General features: G+C 45.0%; 1 pseudogene; it reads right to left on the bottom strand.

Annotated features, from left to right (window-relative positions):
- Window positions 1–23,213: 23,213 nt before the first annotated feature.
- LOC126417193 (5S ribosomal RNA) lies at window positions 23,214–23,331 on the bottom strand (annotated as a pseudogene).
- Window positions 23,332–26,985: the final 3,654 nt, after the last annotated feature.

The following is a 26,985-nucleotide window of genomic DNA, read 5'->3' as shown; positions in this document are numbered from 1 at the left end:
TGTACAACAGTAACCCCAAACCATTGCTGAGATGAAAACAGCCATTCAGGAGGGATCGACAGCATCGATGTTCCGACACTTCAGCGGGCCTTGCAGAATTTCGCTACATCATCGCCAAGGAGGGCAGGTATATCGAACATGTCGATATGCCTGCCCTGTAGTGACATTTACATGTTGAATACAGTCTGCGCACGCCGTAGTTTGTAACTAATTTACGTTTTTCTTTTTCATATAGTTCAGTAATTGTCACCCTGCATAAACATGCTGTCGTCTACTCAAACGTGAGTGAAGATTCACGAAAATTTATTTTTACTATGTGTAATTACAGTGCGGCATTTATATACTTATCTTCCAATGTAAACACTGTCGTTTGTGGTGATCACGATGATTTGGTTGCACATGAGAAACAGGCATGAATGATTATAACACGGGCTTTAGTATCTACCGTAGTGTCCGTATCTTAGCTACATGGATGGATCAGCTGGGTAGAGCATCACGTGCGAAATCGGTGGTCTATTTTCGTGTTTAAGTCCAGCACTAAGATTTGGTTCAAATGGCTCTGAGCACTATGGGACTTAACTTCTAAGGTCATCAGTCCCCTACAACTTAGAGCTACTTAAACCTAACTAACCTAAGGACGTCACACACATCCATGCCCGAGGGAGGATTCGAACCTGCGACCGTAGCGGTCGCACGGTTCCAGACTGTAGCGCCTACAACCGCTCGGCCACCCCGGGCGGGCACTAAGATTTACTACTTCACTATATCAGTGGAGAAGCAAAAACGTATCATACAATATCCATATTTCCTAAGATTGCTTAAAAATTTCAGTAGTCTACAGATAGATACCCTAAGTATGGAATTGGGTTGCGTGAAGGTAATGGCTTCAGCATAGCAAAGCTCCGCGCTCTGTCCTTGATGGGCCAATCGGGACCGACCTGCCACCCGTCATCCTGTATCATCGAGTAAAACTGAAGTGATATCAGGTGTTCCCCAGGGAAGCGTCCTGAGACCTCTGCTGTTCCTGATCTATATAAATGACCTGGGTGACAATCTGAGCAGTTCTCTTAGGTTGTTCGCAGATTATGCTGTAATTTACCATCTAGTAAGGTCATCCGAAGACCAGTGTCAGTTGCTAAGCGATTTAGAAAAGATTGCTGTATGGTGTGGCAGGTGGCAGTTGACGCTAAATAACGAAAAGTGTGAGGTGATCCACATGAGTTCCAAAAGAAATCCGTTGGAATTCGATTAGTCGATAAATAGTACAATTCTCAAGGCTGTCAATTCAACTAAGTACCCGGGTGTTAAACTTACGAACAACTTCAGTTGGAAAGACCACATAGATAATATTGTGGGGAAGGCGAGCCAAAGGTTGCGTTTCATTGGCAGGACACTTAGAAGATGCAACAAGTCACTAAAGAGACAGCTTACACTACACTCGTTCGTCCTCTGTTAGAATATTGCTGCGCGGGGTGGGATCCTTACCAGGTGGGATTGACGGAGGACATCGAAAGGGTGCAAAAAAGGGCAGCTCGTTTTGTATTATCACGTAATAGGGGAGAGAGTGTGGCAGATATGATACGCGAGTTGGGATGGAAGTCATTAAAGCAAACACGTTTTTCGTCGCGGCGAGATCTATTTACGAAATTTCAATCACCAACTTTCTCTTCCGAATGCGAAAATATTTTGTTGAGCCCAACCTACATAGGTAGGAAGGATCATCAAAATAAAATAAGAGAAGTCAGAGCTCGAACAGAAAGGTTTAGGTGTTCGTTTTTCCCGCGCGCTGTTCGGGAGCGGAATGGTAGAGAGATAGTATGATTGTGGTTCGATGAACCCACTGCCAAGCACTTAAATGTGAATGTAGATGTAGATGTAGATGTATCGAGGGGTGTAGTCACCACATCGCTCTTCCGGCCGTTGACGGCTCTCGTGACGTTGGCGCCGCTACTGCTGGGTAAAATAGCTCCTCAATTGGTCTCACGATGCCGAGTGCAGCCGGAGCTAGTCTCCTCATCAAGGAAAAATTCCTGGCAGTACTGGGAATCGAACGGGGGTCCTTCGCAAAGCGTCCACACACGCTAATCACTGAGCTGCGGAGGTGGGCCATTGATTTCACAGAAATGCGTATTTTCCTTCATCGTTCCCGAACACCCTGAACAGTATGGCGAGGCGACGGTAAACAGCTGACCACGCGCGGTGTATCGGTAACTCACTTCCGACTTCTGTTGCAAATTTGCTTTGTGTTGCTGCTCTTGTTGCTGTGTTGCTTCCCGCGCGAATCTGTCGCGTGCGAACTTCATCTTTGCACAGCTACTGCGACCAACGTCCATCTCTACCTGCTGAACCTAGTCAGGCCTTAGTGTATCTTTACAATTTTTGCCTATGACACTTGTCTCCATTAACAAACTGATTCCTTCATGCTTTTGGGACGTGTTCTACCAAGCGTCTCCTTCTTTTTGTCACGGTGTGCCACAAATTTCTTTTCTCTCCAATGATATTTATAGCTTGTCATTAATAATGTTAACCACCCGTCTAATAATCAGCATTCTACTGTACCACTACATATAACTGACCTTATCTCTTTAGCTATAGCACTTGTTGTAGTACGAATTTTCAAAAACGTCTATAATTTTTATTTTTACTGCCTATTGTCCACGTATCACTTCCGGACAAGGCTACACACCCGACTAATGCCTCCGGGAAAAACTATCAAATATATAAATTTATAATTTCATGTACTGGTCCACAGTATCAACGTATTATATAAATGATGGGAACTTTTTAAGCACCGTGGGCTGTCAGCCTTATTTCTTTAATGGATCATGCATATAAATTACAATTGCTATCAAGTTTGGTCCGTAGGCAATTTTCAGATGTATGCAATATAATACTAAATGTACAGTAAATAGGTAAGACACATTTCCAAACAACATTTTGCATGTGTATTCCGGATTATTGTTGTTTGAGTTACTTATTGGTAGAGTGCGTGTCACATAAAAAAAGTTTCGTGTTTCTGTTCACATCCAACTGCTCAACACTACAATGGCGAATATTCCAACAATGCCAACGTAACATGAAACAAGTTTTTTAAATGTGATTTTTCAATGTAACTTGTTTCGTTTTATGTGTTGGAAAGAGCTTGTACCTACGTAACACAAAACAATTTTTTTAAAAAAATGTGATATACGCATCACCAGTATCATGTAAGTAATTTAATCAACAATTGTAATACGCAAGCATAATATTGTTCAACAATACATGTTACTATTTACTATACTTCCAGTATTATATTGCAGACATGTCATTTGCATGCATGGTGCGTTAAAGGAATAAAATTGAAAGCCTACAGTAGTTAAAATTGTTCAGTCATTTAGACTATTGAAACTTGTATTCTCTATTTCTCTTTTTTAGAAATGCTATTCTTGCTACTGCCAAACTACGGTTTACATCCCCTCTACTATGGCCAGCGATAGTTATCTTGCCATCTAAATGGAAAAACTCATCTACTACTTTTGCAGTTCCATTTCCTAATCTAATTCTCTCAGCATCATCAGACGTAATTCGGCTACATTTCATTACCGTCGTTTCATTTATTGTGACGCCGGCCGAAGTGGCCGAGCGGTTCTAGGCGCTACAGACTGGAACCGCACGACCGCTACGGTCGCAGGTTCGAATCCTGTCTCGGGCATGGATGTGTGTGATGTCCTTAGGTTAGTTAGGTTTAAGTAGTTCTAAGTTCTAGAGGACTGATGACCTCAGAAGTTAAGTCCCATAGTGCTCAGACCCATTTGAACCTTTTTTTCAGTTATTTTGATAATCGTAACCTATTTTGATGACGCTGTTCATTCAGTTCAACTGATCTTCCCAAGTCCTTTGCCGTCCCTGACGGAATCGCATCGTCTTCAGCAAACGTAAAAGATCTATTTTATTTCTCTTTTCAGATTTCTGTTTGGTTTCCTTCACGAAAAAAAAAATGGCTCTGAGCACAATGGGACTTAACAGCTGAGGTCATCAGTCCCCTAACTAACCTAAGGACATCACACACATCCATGCCCGAGGCAGGATTCGAACCTGCGACCGTAGCAGTTGCGGGATTCCGGACTGAAGCGCCTAGAACCGCACGGCCACCGCGGCCGGCTGTTTCCTTCACAGCTCAGTGTACAGACTCAATGTATACAGGGTAGTCCATTGATAGTGACCGGGCCAAATATCTCACGAAATAAGCATCAAACGAAAAAACTACAAAGAACGAAACTCGTCTAGCTTGTAGGGGGAAACCAGATGGCGCAATGGTTGGCCCGCTAGATGGCGCTGCCATGGGTCAAACGGATATCAACTGCGTTTTTTTTTTGTTTTTTCTTTTTAAATAGGAACCCCCATTTCTTGTTAACACGGGTAATGTATCACGGACCAAATACCGTCCGCACTGGCGGAATGTTAGGTGATACCACATGCTTATACGTTTGTGACTATTACAGTGCCGTCTATCACAAAGCGAAAGAAGGGGTCCCACTAAAACATTCATATTTCTTTACGTACTACACGAATATGTAATTAAAAATGGGGGTTCCTATTTAAAAAAAAACGCAGTTGATATCCGTTTGACCTATGGCAGCGCCATCTAGAAGGGCCAACCACAGCGCCATCCGGTTTCCCCCTTCAAGCTAGACGAGTTTCGTTCTTTGTAGTTTTTTCGTTTGATTCTTATTTCGTGAGATATTTGGCACGGTCACGATCAATGGACCACCCTGTAGAGGCTGAGGCCACAAACCTGCCTCACTACCTTATCAACTGTTGTGTGTCTTTCATTCCCTTGACTCTTAAAACTGCAGTGTGGTGTCTTTACAAGTTAAACATTCTCTCCTTTTATTCTGTCCCTGCTACCTTTAGAATTTTAAAGAGTATATTGCAGTCAACATCCTCGTGAGCGTTCTCTGAATCTCCAAATGCTCTGCACGCTTTCGCAGTCTGCAGACATTTAAAGAGGCTGCAGCTAAGTGAAGCTGGCGAGTTCCCCGTTACGCAAGGAACCAGGCAATCGAGTCGGTCTGAGAGCCGACGTCATGGCGCGTGTTTAAGCGGTGCACCCAGCCGGCAGGGACGCGCTTCTCGCTGGTCCGTGACGCGGAACTTTTCCTTTGTTCCAGGTAGGCGACGCGCCGCCGCTGATGTCTGCTCGTCTCGCTTCCTGCTCTCCGCCGTCGGAGCTAAGTTGGGTAATTGGCAGCATCCTCGGCGCTCCCGCGCTGGGAGGGAAAAGGAGCGGAAGTCTGCGAGATCCTTGTCGGCGTGCGTTACATCTCGTCTGCACTGACATCACGAGAAGGAGAAGACGCTGCCCTCTTGTGTCCAAAGGCAATTACTCCGCGTCTCGTAGTGCTGGTCTACGAGGCAATTTCAGATCAGAGTGGCTTGATCGTTTCAGATTTGAATCAGATTCTCTTGGGTATAATGCCCATAATAATGTAGACAGAAATGAAGGTACGTGGCAACGATTCGACTGAAAGCCGTAATGTATTTATATACTTACGCTTGTGTTGGTCAGAAACGGGACTTGTATACACTGAAGAGCCAAAGAAACTGGTACACCTACCTAATATCGTGTAGGGACCCAGCGAGCACGCAGAAGTGCCGCAACACGACATGGCATGGACTCGACTAATGTCTGAGGTAGTGTTAGAGGGAACTGACACCATGAATCCTGCAGGTCTGTCCATAAATCCGTAAGATTACGAGGGGAGAAGGTCTCTTTTGAAGAGCCAGTTGCACGGTTTCCCAGCTTTGCTCAATAATGTTGATGTCTCGGGAGTTTGGAGGCCAGGGGAAGTGTTTAAACTCAGCAGAGTGTCCCCGAATCCACTCTGTAGCAATTCTGGACGTATGCGGTGTCGCATTGTCCTGCTGGAATTGCCGGAGTCCGTCGGAATGTACAATGGACACGAATGGATGCAGGTTAACAGACAAGAAGCTTACGTACGTGTCAGCTGTCAAAGTCGTGTCTAGACATATCAGGGGTCCGATATCGCTCCAACTGCACACGCCCCACACCATTACAAAGCCTCCACCAGCTTGAACACTCCCATGCTGACATGCAGGGTCCTAGCTTTCATGAGGCTGTCTCCATACTCGCATAAGCCCATCCACGCCTGCCGGTGCGGCCCAGAGGTTCTAGGCGCTTCAGTCTGGAACCGTGCGACCACTACGCTCGCAGGTTCGTATCCTGCCTCGGGCATGGATGTGTGTAATGTCCTTAGTTTAGCTAGTTTTAAGTAGTTTTAAGTTCCAGGGGACTGATGACCTCAGATGTTAAGTCCCATAGTGCTCAGAGCCATTTGAACCATTTTTGCCCATCCGCTCGACGCAATTTGAAACGAGACTCATCCGACCAGGCAACATGTTTCCAGTCATCAACAGTCCAATGTCACTGTTGTTGGACCCAGGCGAGGTGTAAAGCTTTGTGTCGTGCAGTCATTGAGGGTACCCGTGTGGATCTTCGGCTCCGAAAGCCCATATCGATGGTGCTTCGTTGAATGGTTCGCACTCTGACAATTGTTGATGGCCCAGCATTGAAATCTGCAGCAATTTCCATCTGTCACATTGAACGATTCTCTTGCAGCAATTTGCTTGTGTCAAGTTGAACGATTCTCTTCAGTCGTTGTTGGTCTCGTTCTTGCAGGCTCTTTTTCCGGCCGCAGCGATGTCGGAGATTTGATGTTTTACTGGATTCCTTATACTAGCGGTACATTCGTGAAATGGTCGTACGGGAAAATCCCCGCTTCGCCGCTAGCTTGGTGATGCTGTGTCCATCGCTCCTGCATTCAAACTCACTTAGATCTTGATAACATTCCATTGTAGCAACAGTAGCCAATCTAACAACTACGTCAAACACTTGTTGTCTTATAAAGGCTTTGCCAACTGCAGTGACGTATTCTATCTCTTAACGCATCTCTGTATTTTAATACGCATGTCTATACCAGATTCTATGGTCCTTCAGTGTATAGTGTTGCTCTTCGGTTTAGTCTCCTTATCGGGCGTGTGTCACAGCGAGCTTCGCTTGAACGCGTCCCACATATTAAACATAGTAGACATTGCCACTCGTGTGAAAACAAAATACAAGGGTTCGCCAGTAAGACATGGTTTGATACACACGGTGCTGTGCAGCACTTCATTCCTTATGATTAAAGTTGACATCGGGTGCATAGGATTAATTTTTCATTTTCTTTAATTACTATAATATATATATATACTACATATACATATATACACTACACACATGCCCAACTTCCTGAGCATTCTATAAATATCATTATCTCATATACTGACCTGGCATAAAACAGATTTAAAAATAAATCCCGTGTCAACGTTTAGACATGCAAAATATAGTTTCTGAACAAGACATGGGGTCCTCGAAGCAATTTTTGCAGCACTGTCCACTGCATCTTCACCACATGTACTTCAAGTGTACATGTGTTTTCTTAAAATGTTTAGAAGACTATGCTATGCAACGAAGTAATTCCTTGAGATCTGCTCTTAGTTTTCAGGATGATGGCAAATGGAACCTTACTGTTTAGATAGCAAATTGTAGAAGACATCATAGTTTCCTGTACTGGAATGACAAAATTAAGTCATGATTGCTGCTAACTCCAGTCTGGTGCCATACGCTATATGATTTCGAAACTTGTAGGCCTTATTTTAGTTTATGGAATTCAGAAGCATGAAGTGGTATTGCAAGATGGCAAGAACTATGCCCTTTACATGAAGTCATTAAAGATCACCGAACTCACATTGAGTGAACAGTAGGGCTGAACAAAAATGACTGACAAGGCACAATGCTTCTTGTAAAGGGTATAGTATGGACGTATTGGAATAATTAATGTTGGGTGATGGTTTTAAAGTAATTCACATGACATGAAAACTTCGTGGAAATGCATTGATTTACTGGAAGCTAGTTTATCCCAAGGAAGTATTCAGAGTTGACTGCGGCCAGGCTGGGGAGCAACGAAGGGAAGCGACAATTGGCAGCTTAGGACGGCTCAAACTCTGAGAAAGCGGTAATGGGGAGCGGCCTCCAGCTGCCTTAAGATGAGTGACAGTGATGGGGTGGTTGACCCTGGTGTGCCGGGAAGCAGACGGAGAACTTGTACACCTGTTGATAAATGTCCGTCATCCTGTTTTCAGTGAAACATGCGAGAAAGCTGTGCAAAGCTACAGTGGAGCGGTCAACAGAGGCCAAAAATATGCATGTTTGTGACTATAGTAACTTCACGCTGAATTCACGGTCCGCAGAGTCTGAAGTAAATCAGGTGAAGAGCGACAGAATGAAATACGCCGGCCTCCGATGGGAACGGAGGAATTTGAAGTACTCTCCTGGGAGTCAGAATTCCGGAAAAATTGGTGTTTTGTGCAGACGCTAATCTTGATGGATGGCCTGGGAGGAGCTAAATAGCAGAAGTTGAGAGGAAGGGAAATTTTGTGGGAATTTGTTCACTTCCCAGAGCAGGCATTGGTCGGCGCTGGGAAGCGATGCATAATTAACGCAACTTGCGCTCTAATTGGCGTAAGTGATTTTGCTGGAGGGGAAACCAAGGTGAAGAGCGGAATGGGAGAAGTCTCCGTAGACATCTTTCGTTCCGAGCTTGCCTAGAGTGCAGACGTGGCGTTCTTTACTCAGCTTGCTTCTGCAGTTTAGGACTTAGCAAACGGAATGATTGAGCTTGGAGATAGAAAGTTTTCGTTCAGCTATGTACTGTGCAAGATAGCTAGGAGTGAATAGACGAGCGCAGCCTTTAGCACCACGAGGTCGGCCGATGTCAGCACAACGACGACGCCCTGCCACGCTGAGTTCGGTGATATTGTGCCCACTCCGGCTTGAGTTAGGCCACTGATTAATTTGTTGGATCACGCCAGCAAAGTTTCCACGAGGGTTTCATGGGCCGTGTATTGTAGAATTCTTCTCGTGCTTCACATTATGCCTGGGTCAGTCGATAGGAATTACTTTTGATAATCGCGCTTTACTCCACACAGATGCAATTTATTACCACTGCCTGTTAGGAGAGTCATGTAATGTGATGATTGAAGGTCGTGAGTTACAATAAATTTGTGGTAATCGACTGCATCTGTCGACAATCAAGTAGTTGAAATCCCAAGTCACTTTCTCAATTAATTTTAGGTTCAACATTTGCATCTGATGTTCAATAGCTGAATATAACATCAATGTGCCCCCCTTTTTATTTAAAAGTGATCAATTCTGAATCAATTAATGTCAACATTGCCACCGCAGTTCAATCTGGAGCCACAGGGCTTTATTACTTTCTTTGCGTTATCCGATATTGCGGCAGTTTTGCACTCTCTGTTGATCTGTTAGTCAATTACCTGGGGTGAACACACGCCAAAACCAGATAAGTGATGGGTGGGGTGTTACAGTATGTTATCTAAGATGATTTTATTAAAATTGACGAAGAATGCACAAACCAATTCATGAAACTGATCGGATATCTTTTCTTGTTCCTGTTACTGACGAACTCATCTGTAGTGGAAATGAGTGTCATTGGCACAGAAATAGATTGTTGCGTATACTAACTCCACGTATTCACCAGAAGAAGATCGGCTAAAGTAGATCAAGGAAAAAGACTTAAGATCCTCAAGAAGCGCCGGAACATGGCTGAAGATAAGTAATCTGTACTCTATATATACACACTATGGAAGGCTACACCATTTTCCCGGCAGCTGTGGTCGAGCGGGTCTAGGCGCTTCAGTCCGGTGCCGCGCGGCTGCTACGGTCGCAGGTTCGAATCCTGCCTCGGGCATGGATGTGTGTGATGTCCTTAGATTAGTTAGGTTTAAGTAGTTCTAAGTCTAGGGGATTGATGACCTTAGATGTTAAGTCCCATAGTACTAAGAGCCATTTGAACCATTTTCACTCTTTTCATCGTGTCACACATCTTTGCAGTACATATGTATTGATATTTGATGGGCGTTCTTGTCACTAAACCAAGTGGGAAATACATCGTTGGTCATTTCTGCGTACTAGCTCCAGTGAGATGTGAGTCGTGCTAGTACTGTCTTTGACTCCAGTTTTCCTGCCGCGTCTTGTTAAATCGCGTGCTTTGTCATTCGTCTTCCAAGAATTGGTCGAAAAGTTATCGCCTGACATGTGGAACTGTAGAATCTAAATGAATTACAAGTATCACGCGTAAATCTGATTTACTTCATTCATTCAGTAGTTTTCTAAAGGACATAAATGCCAGTAATATCGATTAATTCGATTTTTTAAATCAATTAAATCAAGCAAGGAGGCGCTGATTACATATTCACTTCGAAATGATCACGGCTACGTAGAATAAGAGTGGGAGATATACTTCCGTTTCGCTACCGCAGGGATTAGGTCACTTATTTAAGTTGTACGATTTCTGTAGCAACGATATAGGCGCTCCTCGCCACTTTCGTAAAATAGATATATTTTTTGTTACCACGTCTCCTTCAGCCTGAAAGACGGCAATGGAGGCCTCTGATATGTGCAGAGCTTAGACTAGTATATGCTTATTTTTTAAGCTGTAATAATTATTAACGTGTCTACAAGTCTCCGCCACAGGTCTGTGCTACATGCAGTTTCCATATTTTTACCCCCTTTTTTAGCGTGTGCCGCAGGCTTAGCTTACAGCCAATGATATGCTCCTAGAGCATTGAGTAATGTGGTTTTTCCCCCACTTAACAATTTTCACCTATCTTATGACTACCGACAGATCACGCATTTATACCCTCATCCAAGCTCCCTACTCGTCAAAGTGGCTTCGTGTTGAAACCGTGCCAGTAAATGCTACACCCCATGAGCCCATAGTAACATTACGAGCAGAGTTTAAAATAAATGCAGAGAGAAACCAACGGTTTCCTTTCAGTGTCTAAGTGCAAGCTGTAATCTGTACTTAACCACACGTTGGCTAAAGCAGCTGCGATTGAGCGATAGAACAAGAATCGTATTTTTGTATCATACATGGCGTGTAAATCGCTCAATAACTACACTATCTGATCAAAAGTGTCAGGACAGCCGTATGCGCTGCGAAACTGACCGCTGGATCTCACGAGACGCGGACCGACCAGTATAAAAGAAGACGGGGAGTTTCGTGTTGCCAGTACTAGCTAGGGCATAACCATCTATGGCAAGCTAACATACACCAACAAGCGAAAAACGTCGGCAAGCCCCTGCATATCAGCAACGTTGACTGGAAATTACCAGATGCTATTTGAGCCGACCAACAGGCCACAGCAGGGAAACCGACGAGCTCGCCCACTGACGCACAAACAACTCGCCAACATCACCCTACACTGTGCATCCGATATATGACCTATCGGACACAAAAACGATGATAAACCTAACTGTTGCAGGTTGCTGACGCAGATCGAGAGTTCAACACCGGCACCCAGCGGCAGCCGCCGAGCAACAGCACCGCACAGCCTCAAAGGTATAGACATGCATGGTGCCCACTACTAACAAAGCCTACCCTTGCACGACCTATCGCAGGATGCAAGACATCCGCTACGGCCCTTACCACCCGACCTAACTATCGCAGAGGTGTTTTTCCGTTGGCTCTTGCCTTGGCACTTTTTTTCCTCTGCCCTTCAAACCGCTACCCTTCCTTCGACTTCGACCCAATCTATCTCCAGATGAGCGCGTATTAATGGTTAACCTTAACCAGACGTACGCAATGATCGCAGTATCCACACCCTTCGACTCCTCGCTTTAATGAAAACTAACCCTTATGTAGAGATAGCAGTAGACCTTTTGAGATGGCCATAATGCCGGTGTGGGAGTGGAGGTGCTCCACCTCTTGATAAAAATCGTGTTGCCAGTAGAGAAGCAGCTGCAGACGAGGTCGGGCAGGAGACCTCAGTGGCTTCGAACTACACGAGCCATTGGATGACACGCGAGTAACAGAGCCGTCAGGGACATTTCAACCCTTCCAAGGCTGCTCAATTCGACTGTTGGTAACGTTACTGTGAAGTGGAAGTGCGGAGGAACAACCACAGTTAAACGAAGAAGAGGCAGAACTGATGTACAGACGGACGTGAACCGTCGAGCATTACGGAGGCTGGTTGTAAAAAGTCGCATGAAATCACCGGGAAGAATCACTCTTGTGTTCCTAAGTGCTACCTGCAGCTCAGTTAGCCCAATGAGTATGTGTAGGGATTTCCAAAGAATATGGTACTGGCCTGTGTTGCGGCTCGCGTTGGTGCCATTGTTAGGTTGGCATCGTGTGATAGGGATGGTGAAACATCCCCTTAGAAAAATTAATGAATTACTGTGCTAGTAAACCCCTTACGTTATTTGATATTTAAACAGCTGAGCAGAACTGAACGTACTCAGAGATTACTCTCTTTACTTATACTGATCAGCACTAAACTGACACACAATACTTTTAGCGCAACACAATCTGACTCAAAAATTCCTAGAAAAGAATGCCCCTGACTAACAGTAACCTATACCTTTCATGAATCACTTACCTCACAAAAATCTTCGTTACTCAAACTACTGCAATACAGCGAGCGCCAATACTGCCAGCTAAATAAAAGATTCAAACTACTGAAGGCACTAACTGCTGATAGGCATAGTTAGCAAATGAAAGATTTTGATAGAGAACAAACAATGTATTTACCTTAATAGCGTTCAAAAGTCATAATATATATATATATCAGTTCATGACATCCAGTCTTACAAATTTACTCTCTCTGATGGACACACGTCCAGATCATCCGCTCTCAAAACTCCGTCATCTCACTCCCCACGTCCACCACTGCTGGCGGCTCACCTCCAACTGCGCAACGCTACGCGCTGTTCACATCCAACTGCCCAACACTACAGTAGCGACTATTCCAACAATGCCAACCAGCCACAGACTTCACACAGCACAGTCAGTGATTTTCATATAGAGCGCTACGTGGCGTTACCAACATAAAAACCTAAACAGCCTACTTACACTGGTGGCGTCTCGTTTTCTTCTCGTGTTTTCTGGCGTCACTACCGTTTGCTAGCATTGTCTGTCCGCGAGTGGCAGCAGCAGCGGTTATCGATATGTAGTACCCTAGTACTATCTTTGGAACGGCGGCGTCAGGTGTTTACCGGGTCGGAGTGTGCCGGGTAGGTCGGTTGGGACAGAGCAGCAGTGAGATCCGGCAGCACAAGGCCATGCTGGGACCACTGGCGGCATGCAGGCTCTGCCGGATCGATGGGCTGTAGTTGCGAGGGCGACAGCCTTGTTCTCCACTGGGCCCAGGACGTTTGAGTTGAGTGAACATCAACCCAGTAGTGAAATCTCCACTCTTTTGAGATCACACCATTTGTTCACGCATGGCTGCTTGCAGGGTCGCTGAGACGAAGAGCAGTGAGTAAAGTGTTCGGAGTTGGCGAAATTAATTAGCCATCCTCCAACTTTTACTATTAATCATTGAACCTTGTGTTTATCGATGACTTTCAACCAGCGGTATTTTTCTGCCTAGTGGCCGCTAACACCCCAGTTACCTGCCCTGGAGGTTAGCATACTTTTGTGGCAGTGTACCTTTCCTTGCCTTGCCGCTGCTGTCCGGTAAGGCGTGTAGTTCGACAGCCTCCGTGACTGTGATTCAGATATTTGTTTCTTTTGGACTGTTTTGGTCCTAGTGGGTCCTTCTGCTTCTACATGTTCTAAACACAGGATTCTAAAGACGCAGTGCTGTCCGCCAGTTCTGCCTTGCCTGGGTTGTTCCATCGTTGTATTGGTTATCAGACGTTAGTTAGATGTTGCAAGAGTGTTGGCCTGCGTTTAAACTGCCACTGGTTTGAGTTGCCATTCGGTTAAGCGAATACAACTCTCGGCTGCCTGTCTCATGGTCTACGAAGTTGAGCGATTTTCCCAGGTCGATCCTTGGAGCACTGTGTGAGGTCCACTTCTCTCTTGATTTGGTCAAAAATGGCTCTGAACACTATGCGACGTAACTTCTGAGGTCATCAGTCGCCTAGAGCTTAGAACTAATTAAACCTAACTAACCTAAGGACATCACACACATCCATGCCCGAGGCAGGTTTCGAACCTGCGACGGTAGCGGTCGCCCGGTTGCAGACTGTAGCGCCTAGAACTGCACGGCCACTCCGGCCGGCTGATTTGGTCAGATTGTGATGATTGTCAATAAGGCCTTCAGCCGTGAATGCAATTCGCCTTAAGAATTTTTATTTAGATATTGTCTCTTAACAGTGAAAATTTGATGAGTGTCCCTTTTTTATAATATTTTAGTATCTCTTGGAGAAGTTTAACTCCTTAGAATTTGCTATCTAGGCCTCCAGCCGTCAATTGTTTTTAAGTTATTACTATTGGGGCCTTCAGCCGACAAATAAGTTGAATTTCTGGTCAATAAGGCCTTCAGCCATGAGAGCAACTTGCTTAAGAAATATTTTATTAGACATTGTGTGATAACAGTCAAATTTGATAATTGTTCCTTATTTTCAACCTTATTTGCAATTGTTTTCAAATAAAGTGTACATGATTTAAGGAAAACAACCGAGCACTCAACGGTAACCGAGTACGGCCCCGTCCACACCGAATCCTGCCTTTCCCCAGGTACCACGTCTCAGGTACAGTGGTCAAGCAGTTCTTCATAGGACACTCATTTTTGCAGCGAATGCTAAGCGATGCTTGAGGTGGTATAAACAGCGACATCAGTGGACAGTGGACGCCTGGAAATGAGTGTTTTGGAGTGATGAATCACGCTATATGCTGCGACAGTCCGATGGATAGGTAAGGTTTTGGCGAATGCGTGGATAACTTTACCTGCCACCATGTGCAGTGCCGTACAGAGGAGGTGGTTTCACGGTATGGGCGGTTTTTGGTGATTAGGGCGTGGCCCCGTTGTTGCGTGCTGAAGGATATCTACACATTTCATAGCACCGTTTACTGCATAAAATGGAGGAGCAGTTGGGAGATGTCGATTGTTTTTTATCAGTATGACACGGCACGCTAAGTGGCATTTTGAGGCAATGATTTGACTAGCCTCTCCAGAGACTACCTGAAACCAATGGAACACCTTTGAGACGAGTTAGAACGCTGACTTCTCATAAAACAAAATCTGTGAAACAATGGTGTGAAGACAGTAAATTTCCTGAATTGAGCTAGCCTGTCAGGACTCCCACTTTTCAACAGTCATCTGACTGGTTTGAAGCTGCTCGCCAAGAATTCCTCTTCTGTGCAAACGTCTTCATCTCAGAGAATCACTTGCAACCTACATCCTCAATTATTTACTGTATGTTTTCCCATATCTGTCTTCCTCTACAGTTCTTACCCTCTACAGCTCCCTCTAGTACCAAGGAAGTTATTTTGTGGTGTGTTAACAGAATCCTACTGCGAGCTAACATCCCAAAGATGTTCGTGTTACCACGCGGTTCATCTTCGTCGAAATGTTTTGGCTCAAACTCGTCTAGGAGTTGAACCGCACGTGTCGCATTACACGACCTAAATTATATACTTGTGACTCTTTGGTTAAATTTTCTGGCTGATGGCAAGTTTTCGAAATTGTATCAAACATACAAAGTTAACATAACATATAATAACAGTAATAATAATACCAGGAACTAAATTAATGATTCATGAATGACGTAGGCCGTACAGTTGCGATTTGGTTACGATACTACCGAAATTGGCCGTATTTAGAGTTACTGTTACACTCGAGCGCATATCCATTTGACACAGTGCGATCATTCATAATCTCATCGCGAAATACTGGTCCAATACTCTACCTCGTTATTTATGCGAAAAGTTAAGAGTCCACACCAGGTGCGTGGTTGCTCACCCCTCACAGACTGAGTCCCACGATAGCACTCAACGCGAAATTTTCTAGGTCGTTTCACTTCCTAGCTACCTAAAGACCGACCGTCCGCTTTCGCGTCTCCACCAGCACTGTCCAAATGCCCATCTCCGGCCGCGTCTCCCGCGTGCCGAACGTCGTCGCTCAACTGACAAGTGCAGTTCTACTCCCTGAAGCCGTCCATCTGATTGGCTACAGCGTATTCTACATTATTTTACATTTTAACATGTGTAAATAATCAAACTTCGACCACTTTCACGTTCTAAATAAAGTAACAATAATGCCCATTACACAATAAACGTTAAATTCTTTTATATAAAACCAATACAATTTCCTTCTTAACTTTGAATGTCTAGGCCAGTAGCAATGTGCTTTCTAATGGATAAATAAAGAATAAAAGTACCTATTATGAACTAAACTTTACGACAAATATCTATTACCAAATAATACAATAAGGTGTCGTGATGTCATCGTTCAATGTGTTTCGTGTGGAGGAAATGATACTTAACTGAAAATACTGATAATTTAAATTTACTATATCTTTTAAACACATAAATTTACAGAGTTGATATTTACAACATTTATTATTGTAATGATGCGCTTTTATATGAAATATCGATCGTTAAGATCGATCAAAGCGTTCAGATTTTAGCATTCAGGTCTTTGTTACAAAACTTTTTAATTCCACTTTAACAGTAAATCCTAAGCCGTTATCAATATGATCAGTATTCAATTTTTATTGGGATCACCATGAAAATTTATGAATGATGGTAGATTACAATTACTACGGCTTCATTGCCTGAATTACTACATAATTGCCGGCTGGGGTGGGCGAGCGGTTCTGGACGCTACGGTATGGAACCGCGCTACCGCTACGGTCGCAGGTTCGAATCCTGCCTAGGGCATGAATGTCCTTACGTTAGTTAGGTTTAAGTAGTTCTAAGTTCTAGGGGACTGATGACCACAGAAGTTAAGTCCCATAGTGCTCAGAGCCATTTGAACCATTTTGAACTACATAATTAAATAATTTTCGAAACTGTTTCTCTTTATGGCCGATCTTAGGTCCGCCTTATGTAATACTGCTACGCCTCCCTGGTCACAAGCTCCTACCGCGTTCCCCTATGACGTAGGTTCTCGTCTGTCTCACTTGCACACTACAGCACTTAGGCCTCATCAGCCAGCCTCATTCAGCACAGTAGACACCTGTGAATTTCCCCATCTCGTGGCAAATCTGCACTCATTGTGGCACACGGTCCTGGGCGACAGGATTCGTTTCACAGTTCCTGGAAGGCTGTCTCTTTCGGCAATATACTTAAATGAGAGCGGAATGCTCGTTAACTCACACTACCATTCTGTCCCTTCTTCTTGTGGGTGTTTTCCATACATTTATTTCCTCGCCGAATCGGTGTAGAACCTCCTCATTGCTTATCTTACCAGTCTGCCTAATTTTCAACATTCTTCTGTAACACCACATCTCAAATGCTTCGATTCTTTTCTGTTCCGGTTTTCCCACAGTTCATGTTTCACAAATGCTGTGCTCCAAACGTATATTCTCAGAATTTTTTCCTCAAATTAAGGCCTGTGTTTGATATTAGTAGACTACTCTTGACCAGGAATGCCCGTTTTGCCAGTGCTAGTCTGCTTTTTATGTTCTTGCTCCGTTTATCATGGGTTATTTTGTTGCCTAGGAAGCAGAATTATTTAACTTAATCTACTTTGTGATCACAAATCCTGATGTTAAATTTCTCATTGTTCGCATTTCTACTACTTCTCATTACTTTCTTCTTACCTCGATTTATATTCCATCTATATTCTGCACTCATTAGACTCCATTCCATTCAGCAGATCCTGCAATTCTTCTTCACTTTCAGTGAGAACAAGAACGTCATCAGCAAATTTTATCATTGATATCCTTTCACCTTGAATTTTATTCCACTCTTGAAGCTTTATTTTATTTACGCTATTGCTCCTCCGATACATAGATTAAAAGTAGGGGCGAAAGTCTACATCCCTGTCTAACACCATTTTTAATCCGACCACCTCGTTGTTGATCTTCCAGTCATATCGTTCCCTCTTGGCTCTTGTACGTATTGTATATTACCCGTCTTCCCCTCTTTCCCTCAGCATTTCTAACATCTTACACCGTCTTACCCCGTCGAAGGCTTTTTCCAGATCGACGAATCCTGTGAGCGTGTCTTGATTTTTCTTTAGTCTTGTTCCCATTATCAACCACAGCGTCGGAATTGTCTCTATGGTGCCTTTATCTTTCCTAAAGCCAAACTGATCTTTACCTAACACATCCTCAATTTTCTTTTACATTCTTGGTATATTACTCTTTTCAGCAACTTCTATGCATGAACTGTTAAGCTGCTTATGCGATAATTTTCGCAATTGTCAGCTTATACAGTCTTCGAAACTGTGTAGATGATGTTTTACCGGAAGTCAGATTGTATATCGCCAGACTCATACTTTCTACACACCAACGTGAATAGTCTTTTTGTCGCCATGGAATGTTATCTGCCGCTACCGCCTTATCTGATCTTAATTCGGCCGCTGTGCCGAGCGGTTCTAGGCGCTTCAGTCCGGAACCGCGATGCTGCTACGGTCGCAGGTTCGAAACCTAACTCGGGCATGGATGTGTATGATGTCCTTAGGTTAATTAGGCTTAAGTAGTTCTAAGTCTAGGAGACTGATGACCTCAGATGTTAAGTTCCATACTGCTTAGAGCCATTTGAAACATTTGATCTTAATTGGTCCATAGTCATAGTCACACCCAGCGGTCACAAGCTCTGCAGACCACGTGCTGCTTTCACAAACTGTCTCCATCCCTTTCTGTTTTGTGCTCGGTTCCTGCAGGTGACTTCAATCTCCAGGACTGGCATGTCCTTCGCTAGGTCGCCCATCCAGCGCTGCCTTGGTTTTCCTTTGGGACGTCTGATGTTTACTTTCCCTTCAAATGCTTCCTTCGCCTGTCTTTCTTCCGGCATACGTGCTACATGACCTCTTTGCACCTATTCGCTATCTCCTCAGCACTTAACAGTGAAATACACATTACACACTCAATGTTATCACCGAAGGTTGTTTTCACTTTTTCATATGTTGAACGAGTGCTTTCGACAAGCATTTCTTTTCTTTTTATTTCTCCACATTTTGGATGCAGCCATTTCACCTTAGCTCCGCTGCACTTCCTATTTATTTCATTCCTAAAGTAACTTGTATTTATGCATTCCTGAATTTCCCTGAACATTTTTGTTTAGTCCTTCTTTCATCGATTAAATGAAGTATTTCTTCTACTACCCATGTGTTTCTTCACATTTACCTTCTTTGTACCTATGTTTTTCTTTCCATCCTCTGTGATTGCTGTTTCCAGATATGTCCCTTGTTTTTCAATTGTACTGCCTACTGAGCTATTCCTTATCGCAGTATCCATAGCCTCAGAGAACTTTAAGTATATCTCTTCATTCCTTATTACTTCTGTATTACACTTCTTTGCACATTGGTTCTTACTGCCCAATCTCTTAAACTTTAGCCTAGTCTTAATCATTACTAAATTGTCATCTAAATCTATACCTGCTCCTGGGTACGCCTTATAGTCGAGTAACTGATTTCGGACCATCTGCCTGACAAGGATGCAATCAAATTGAAATAAAACCGTATCTCCCTGCCTTTTCCAAGCGTACCTCCTCTTTTTGTGATCCTTGAACGGAACATTTGCTATTACTGGCTGCAATGTATTGCAGAACTGAGTTAGTCTTTCTCCTCGCTGATTCCTAGTACCGAGCCTACATTCTCCCATAAACTCTCCATCTAGTCCTTCACCTATAACCGTTTTCCAGTTTACGTGACTATTAGGTTTTCATCTCCCTTTACATACTGAATTACCCTTTCAATATGTTATCTCTTCCGACCTCGACATGTATATGTGAACTGTCGTTGCCGGTATTGGTTTTTTGTCGATCCTGATGATAACAACCCTGTCACTGAACAGTTCACAGTAATTCTCTCTCTTTGCCCTAACTTCCTATTCATAACGAATCCTACTCTCGATATACTGTTTCCTGCTGTTGTTGATAATGCCCTGTAGTCGTCTGACCAGAAATCGTCTTCTTTACATTTCACTTCACTGACACCACTATACAAAGGCATCAAAAAAAGTTTTGCGTCACATCGGTTCCGAGAGTTCCGGAAGCTGTATAGGAAATTGGAATCAACAATGCATGTCGTACCGCCATACAGCGAGACCTTCAGAGGCGGTGGTCCAGGTTGCTGTACACACCGGTACCTCTAATACCCAATAGCACGTCCTCTTGCATTGATGCATGCCTGTATTCGTCGTGGCATACTATCCACAAGTTCATCAAGGCACTGCTGCTCCAGATTGTCCCATTCCTCAATGGCGTTTCGGCGTAGATCCCTGAGAGTTTGGTCGGTCACGTCGTCCATATACAGCCCTTTTCAATCTATCCCAGGCATATTTGATAGGGTTCATGTCTGGGGAACATGCTGACCAATCTAGTCGAGCGATGTCGGTATCTTGAAGGAAGTCATTCACAAGATGCGCACAATGGGAGCGCGGATTGTCGTCCATGAAGACGAATGCCTCGCCAATATGTTGCCAATATGGTTGCACTATCTGTCGGAGAATGGCATTCACGTATCGTACAGCAGTTACGGCGCTTTCCATGACCACCAGCGGCGTACGTCGGCTCCACATAATTTCGCCCCAAAACAGCAGGGAACCTCCACCTTGCTGCACTGGTTGGACAGTATGTCTAAGGCGTTCAGCCTGACCGGGTTGCCTCCAAACACGTGTCCGACGATTGTCTGGTTGAAGGCATATGCGACACTCATCAGTGAGGAGAACGTGATGCCAATCCTGAGCGGTCTGTTCGGTATGTTGATGGGCCCATCTGTACCGCGTTGCATGGTGTTGTGGTTGCAAAGATGGACATCACTATGGACGTCGGGAGCGATGTTGCGCATCATGCAGCTTGAGTCGTAACACGACGACCTGTGGCTGCACGAAAAGCGTTATTCAACTTGGGGGCGTTGCTGTCAGGGTTCCTCCGAGCCATAATCCGTAGTTAGCAGTCATCCAATGCAGTAGTAGGCCTTGGGCGGCCTGAGCGAGGCACTTCATCGAGAGTTCCTGTCTCTGTGTGTCTTCCATGTCCGAACAACATCGCTTTGGTTCATTCCGAGTCGCCTGGACACTTTCCTTGTTGAGAGCTCTTCCTGGCACAAAGTAACAATGCGGATGCAAGCAAACAGCGGTATTGACCGTCTAGGCATGGTTGAACTACAGACAACACGAGCCGTGTACCTCCTTCCTGGTACAATAACTGTAAGTAATCGACTGTCGAACCCCCTCCATCTAATAGGCGCTGCTCATGTAAGGTTGTTTACACCTTGGGCGGGTTTAGTGACATATCTGAACAGTCAAAGTCTATGTTCAGGAGCTGTGGGAACTGGGGTGATGCAAATGTTTTTGATGTGTGTATATGACTGAGCTTTAGCATTCCGCTTTCCAGATTTTCTAGCTCCTTTGGCATGTTTAAATATCTAACATTCCACACCCCAACACATATAATGTTATCATTACTTTGGTTGTTCAATCTTTTTGTCATGGCGACTTTCCTCTTGGCAGATCCTGTCGGAGATCCGAAAGGGGAATAGTGCGGAAGCTTATGCCTATGGAGAGATAACTATAAGACTTTATGAATTACAGGCCACATGTCCTGTGCTTACATGTTATGTGTCTTTATCACAGTGGTTTCTATTGCATTTTAGATCCTCATGCATCTGTCTTTTACGGCAGGTTCCCACCTCAATGTCAGGAGAGTGACGTGTACCTCTGTCTGCATCTTCCCCCTCTCTGACAAGGTCGTCGGTAGGATAAGGGTGACTTCTTTTGCCAGAAATCTTCGGCTGCCATTGCTGACAATTTTTATTCAAAATTTAAGCAGTGAAGGGTTTCGACTCGGCCACCGACGATCACCTAACTTGACGCTACCCTTATACCACGGTATTCGAGTCCTCTGCCTGAACCCAGTGGAACACCTTTGGGACGAGTTAGAATGTCGACATCGTTCCAGATGCCAACGTCGAACAGACACAGCACCTTCGCTTTTTTCGGCTCTAGAGGAAGAATGGGCTGCCACTCCTCCACAACACGTAGACATCTCACTGGAAGCGTCTGCAGTGGCGTTGAAGCACTGGTAAAGGCGAAGGGTTGACACAGCTCCTACTAATGACCACTAACTGGTGTCCAAATACTTTTAATCAGATAGTGTAGCTACCAACTAGGACGTTGCTCTTTCTCCTCGAGTAACGTACGAACCGATCTTTAAAAACTGCAACTTTCGATTTTTTGTAATACTAATATGACCATAAATACTGATATTAATGCATGTTTTACGTCAATGTGTAGGTAGCTACGCTTAACTACTTATTTGAAATGCTTATTATGTTGTTTGTACTTAACGTGAATAGACAGCTTTAGAGATGAAACAAATGGATGGATAAGTACAATTTATTACTAGGAGTAAAACCATACTGCATTAAGCATTGTGGGTGGTGTACCAGTAGGGATAGTTTTAGGTCTATGTTCTTGTAATTTTCATTTAAATTTTAAGGTCAGATTAGGAGGGTTAGTTTATAACATTCGGTCGATATTTAATTTTTTGACTCTTTGACCATTTCCATGAGGCCGAGCAGGCTGCCGTGCACACCAGTATACTCGGCTGAAGTGCCATCTCGAAACCGCTACTTTCATTGTCATCATTGGTCGGAGTTTCATCGAAACGTTGTGATCAATTGTTTGAAAATTTGATCTATTGCTATATTCATCTCAAAGATCCAGTGAACAACGATAGTTGTTTTAAATGTTAATACGTTAATTTTATTACAGAGCAATACAGCCTTCGTCAGACGATATTTTCACAAGGAATGAAAAATTAACCAAACTGTCAGCAGCTGGGCGAGTTATTTTGTCACATAGAATAGACGAAATACACAGAAAGTGGCAAAAAAAAAATACCCCCAGAGAAAGGCGCAATCTTCGAGCAAAAACCTCGCGTCCTCACGGGAGAAGCCTTTCGTTGCGGCGACGACGAACACACAGTGTTCGTCAGATGCCGATTGAAGTGTCAGGTACCACACTGTCTAGTCGCATTTACTTAAAGAACTCCGACGTCAGGCCACAAGTGGCCCACCGGGACCATCCGACCGCCGTGTCATCCTCAGCTGAAGATGCGGATAGGAGGGGCGTGTGGTCAGCACACCGCTCTCCTGGTCGTTATGATGGTTTTCTTTGACCGGAGCCGCTACTGTTCGGTCGAGTAGCTCCTCAGTTGGCGTCACGAGGCTGAGTGCACACCGAAAAATGGCAACAGCGCGTGGCAGCCCAGGTGGTCACTCATCCAAGTGCCGGCCACACCCGACAGTGCTTAACTTCGGTGATCTGACGGGAACCGGTGTATCCACTGCGGCAAGGCCGTTGCCCGCATTGATGTAACCACCTGTCACAAGTCTGAATAACCACCTTTCGCGGTGCGAACCACTGTTGGACGTAGAGGAAGAGAGTCATTGCGCTTCTGGAAGATGCCAACAGTGAAGTAGAGCAATGCCGATGCCACTGCAGTGTCTAGCTATCCTAGATTTCTCGGTTGAGGGTCCATGGCCAGAACAGTCCGATTGACATGCTTCCACAGATTCTTGATTGGGTTTAAATCCAGGGACTCTGATGGGCAGGGTAACGCGGAAAAGTTATCCTGGTACTCTTAGAACCACGGATGTACACTGCAGGCTGTGTGACATGTTGCATTGTCCTACTGGTAAATATCATCGTGCCGAGGAAAATCAAACTGCATGTAGGAGTGGAGATGCTCCCAACAATAGATGCATGTTTGTTTTGATCCACTGTGGATTCTAGAATGACAAGATCACCCTTGGAATGCTGCAAAAACATGCTCAGGCCATGACGCTCCCTGCACCAGCATGGACCCTGGTACGATTGTTGTAGGCTGCTTGCTTTCAGTGCGACGGAGTATGAAACGCGATTCATCTAAAAACGCCACGTGCCGGCACTCAGTGGACCTCCAGAGGCAGTATTGGCATGCAAATTCTAGCCTCTGTCGCCGTCAAGCAACAGTCAGCATGGGTGCAGGACCAGGCGCTTGCTGAGGAGTCCCATAAGCAGCAACGTTTGCTGAATGGTCATTGAGGAGACACTGTTTGTAGCCCCTCAGTTTATCTGGGAGGTCAAATGCTCAACCGCTTCATCTCTATTCGTCCGTAAAGATCTCCGCAGCCATCGTTCACGCTTGTCATCTATTGACCATGGAGTACCACTGTTGCCTTGGCGCCGGTTTTGGATAGTATCACTGTGCAATGCTTGGTATACCACAACCGCGGCGGAACGCGAACAGTTTATACACTTAGCCGTTTCTGAAATGCTTCCACCCTTGGCCTGTGAGATCCCCTGATATACCCGCAGGACATGACATAGTTTAATTTGTGGAAAGGGCCCAAAATGAGTGGCTGTCAGTTGTCCTCGAACATACTACTTTATTCATTTGACAAACATTAGAAGAGTAAAGAAAACATTAAAAACAGAGCAAGCCAAACACTAATTTTAGAACTTAATTCCCGGCTAAATGCATCATCCAATTTCACGTCTCAAGGGCAAAACAACTTTAATTTAAAACCAGCTGAAGGCCAGTCACTTAAGGCATAGTCGGCCGGAGTGGCCGAGCGATTCTACGCGCTACAGTCTGGAACCGCGCGACTGCTACGGTCGCAGGTTCGAATCCTGCCTCGGGCATGCATGTGTGTGATGTCCTTAGGTTAGTTAGGTTTAAGTAGTTCTAAGTTCTAGGGGACTGATGGCCTCAGAAGTTAAGTCCCATGGTGCTCAGAGCCATTTGACCCATTTTTGAACTTAAGACTGAAAAATAAGAATTTGAATTTTACAAGGAAGAAGGCTTCATCTTAAAACATTTCTCTAAATTAGGCTGAAGCCCAAACAATCTCACGCCTTAAGGGCAAAACAACTTTAATTCAAAATCGGCTAGAAGCCATATACAAACAACTAAAAAGGACAAATAAGAAAAGGCAGCACATCAAACGGCGCTCAGAAGTTTCCAAGGGTCGGCTTGGAGTTCAAACATTAACGCTCGCTTAGGTGAGACAGGCAGTCGGCCCAACAATTCTCAATCCGACGTCAACCCAACAGACAGACAGTCAACGGACCAAGCGACAGGATAACTTCTGCTCCACCAGACCAGCACACAACAGGGACTTCAATGGAACAACGGAGAAGGTATCGGCTCCCACAACGAATTACACATTCGGCTGTCAAACTACATACCCTGCTGGACAGCCACAACACGACGAGGAAAATACGCTGCCTGAATTTACGTCAATGGCCAGGGCAGGTAACCGGAACGTTAAAGGTCACAAGGTTCAAAATGGTTCAAATGGCTCTGAGCACTATGGGACATAACTTCTGAGGTCATCAGTCCCCTAGAACTTTGAACTACTTAAACCTAACTAACCTAAGGACATTACAGTTACCCATGTCCGAGGCAGGATTCGAACCTGCGACCGTAGCGGTCGCGCGGCTCCAGACTGAAGCGCCTAGGACCGCTCGGCCCCAACGGCCGGCAAATGTCAAAAGGCAGAAAATTCCACTGGTGCACTTCAGTTCCAAAATAATCAAGTTAAGCTCCACCGGAGGGCGGCTAGAATTTCGCCAACTTGAAAACACACGTTGTTGCTCGTGGGAATGTCCCAACAGCCGACAACGAAATTCAAACGACACAATGTGAACAGTTGGAGCTGGCTGGTAGATTAAATAAAGACTCAACTTTCGTGTCCGGAATCGGTGAGCCACGGACCTCGTAGCAATGGGAACAGCGCCACACACTCCGACCGCGCATGGACGCCGCCTGCGGCGCCGGCCAGACACGCGCCGCGGAAACTTCCTCGCTGCTCCACGCCAACCGATCAACTGCCCAGGCCCGGAAACGGTGAAAGGACCAAATATACGTCGGCCGATGAGCCGACCAACCGAGCGACCAAGCAACGGTCGTCCCTCTCCAATCTCCCTCCTTCGGACAGTTCATGTGTGTGTCGCCAGCTGTCGGTGAGCACTGGCTGTCGGTGCCTCACCGGCGCTTCGTCCCCGACTTCACTGTTGCTGCGTCCCGACTGCATTGCTGGTCCGTCTCCAACACGGACACACGACGACCCGGAAATACTATCGGTCGGTCCAGAGATGGTACGACAGTGCACTTATCGATACGCGCTGCTGCTGCCGCTCACGGGCAAGTAAGGCAGGAAGTTAGCGACGCCAGTAAATGGAATAAGGAAACGAGGCCGCAGTGCCGTAATAGAAGATGACAAACTATAAATGGCGTGAACACGAGGCGTGCATGGCTCAGCCTGAGAGATAATGCCCGTGCCCTTTTGGACGTCATATAAATCGCTCCGTTTCCGCAATATGGCAACGACTGCACTGTTTTCCGCGTCCCCCGACACGCTTTACATATGCTCCACACTGTCAGTGCAGCCACCTGCGGCCTGTGAGCTGTTATCGCAAGTTGACATCGAACATAAGGCGGTGGTCACGCTGATGTCACTGAACAGTGTATGCGATTTTTTATGCAGTTTCGACGCTTTTCGCCAGTGCAGGTGTTCAAACAGGTTGTATTAGAGATAAAAGCGCCTTGAGTAGAAAACTAACGTGTACAAAGATATTATGTCACGGAAGCACTGAAGGGCGACACTGACTCCAGCTGACAGCGTCTGTCAAGAGCTGTATAATTATTTGTGACGAATGGCATCCATATACGAGAATTACGACTGGATGACACGCTCCGATACCTCTTTATAGCGCTCTGAGCAGATGAGATCACAGAAGGAAATCCGTCTCGAGACGTGTGTTCGTTTTGTTGTTTCGGGAGTGCAGACTAGTTTATACTTATTTTTGGGCTGATCTACGGACTACGCCGGCGAGATGCCACATGCTACTCGCAAGGGACAGCGAACTAGACTGTTTTCCCTAGATGCTTTTCATATGCAGTAAAGACACAAGAGGAGACAGACACAGCTCTGCTGGATCGTGTCGTATTGCTGCCGCATCTGGGACCCCCT

Source organism: Schistocerca serialis, chromosome 8 (genome assembly GCF_023864345.2).
Source record: "Schistocerca serialis cubense isolate TAMUIC-IGC-003099 chromosome 8, iqSchSeri2.2, whole genome shotgun sequence".
Taxonomy (NCBI): Eukaryota; Metazoa; Arthropoda; class Insecta; order Orthoptera; family Acrididae; genus Schistocerca; species Schistocerca serialis.
Note: the sequence above shows the minus strand (reverse complement) of the source record. Positions and strands in the feature narration are given on the sequence as shown.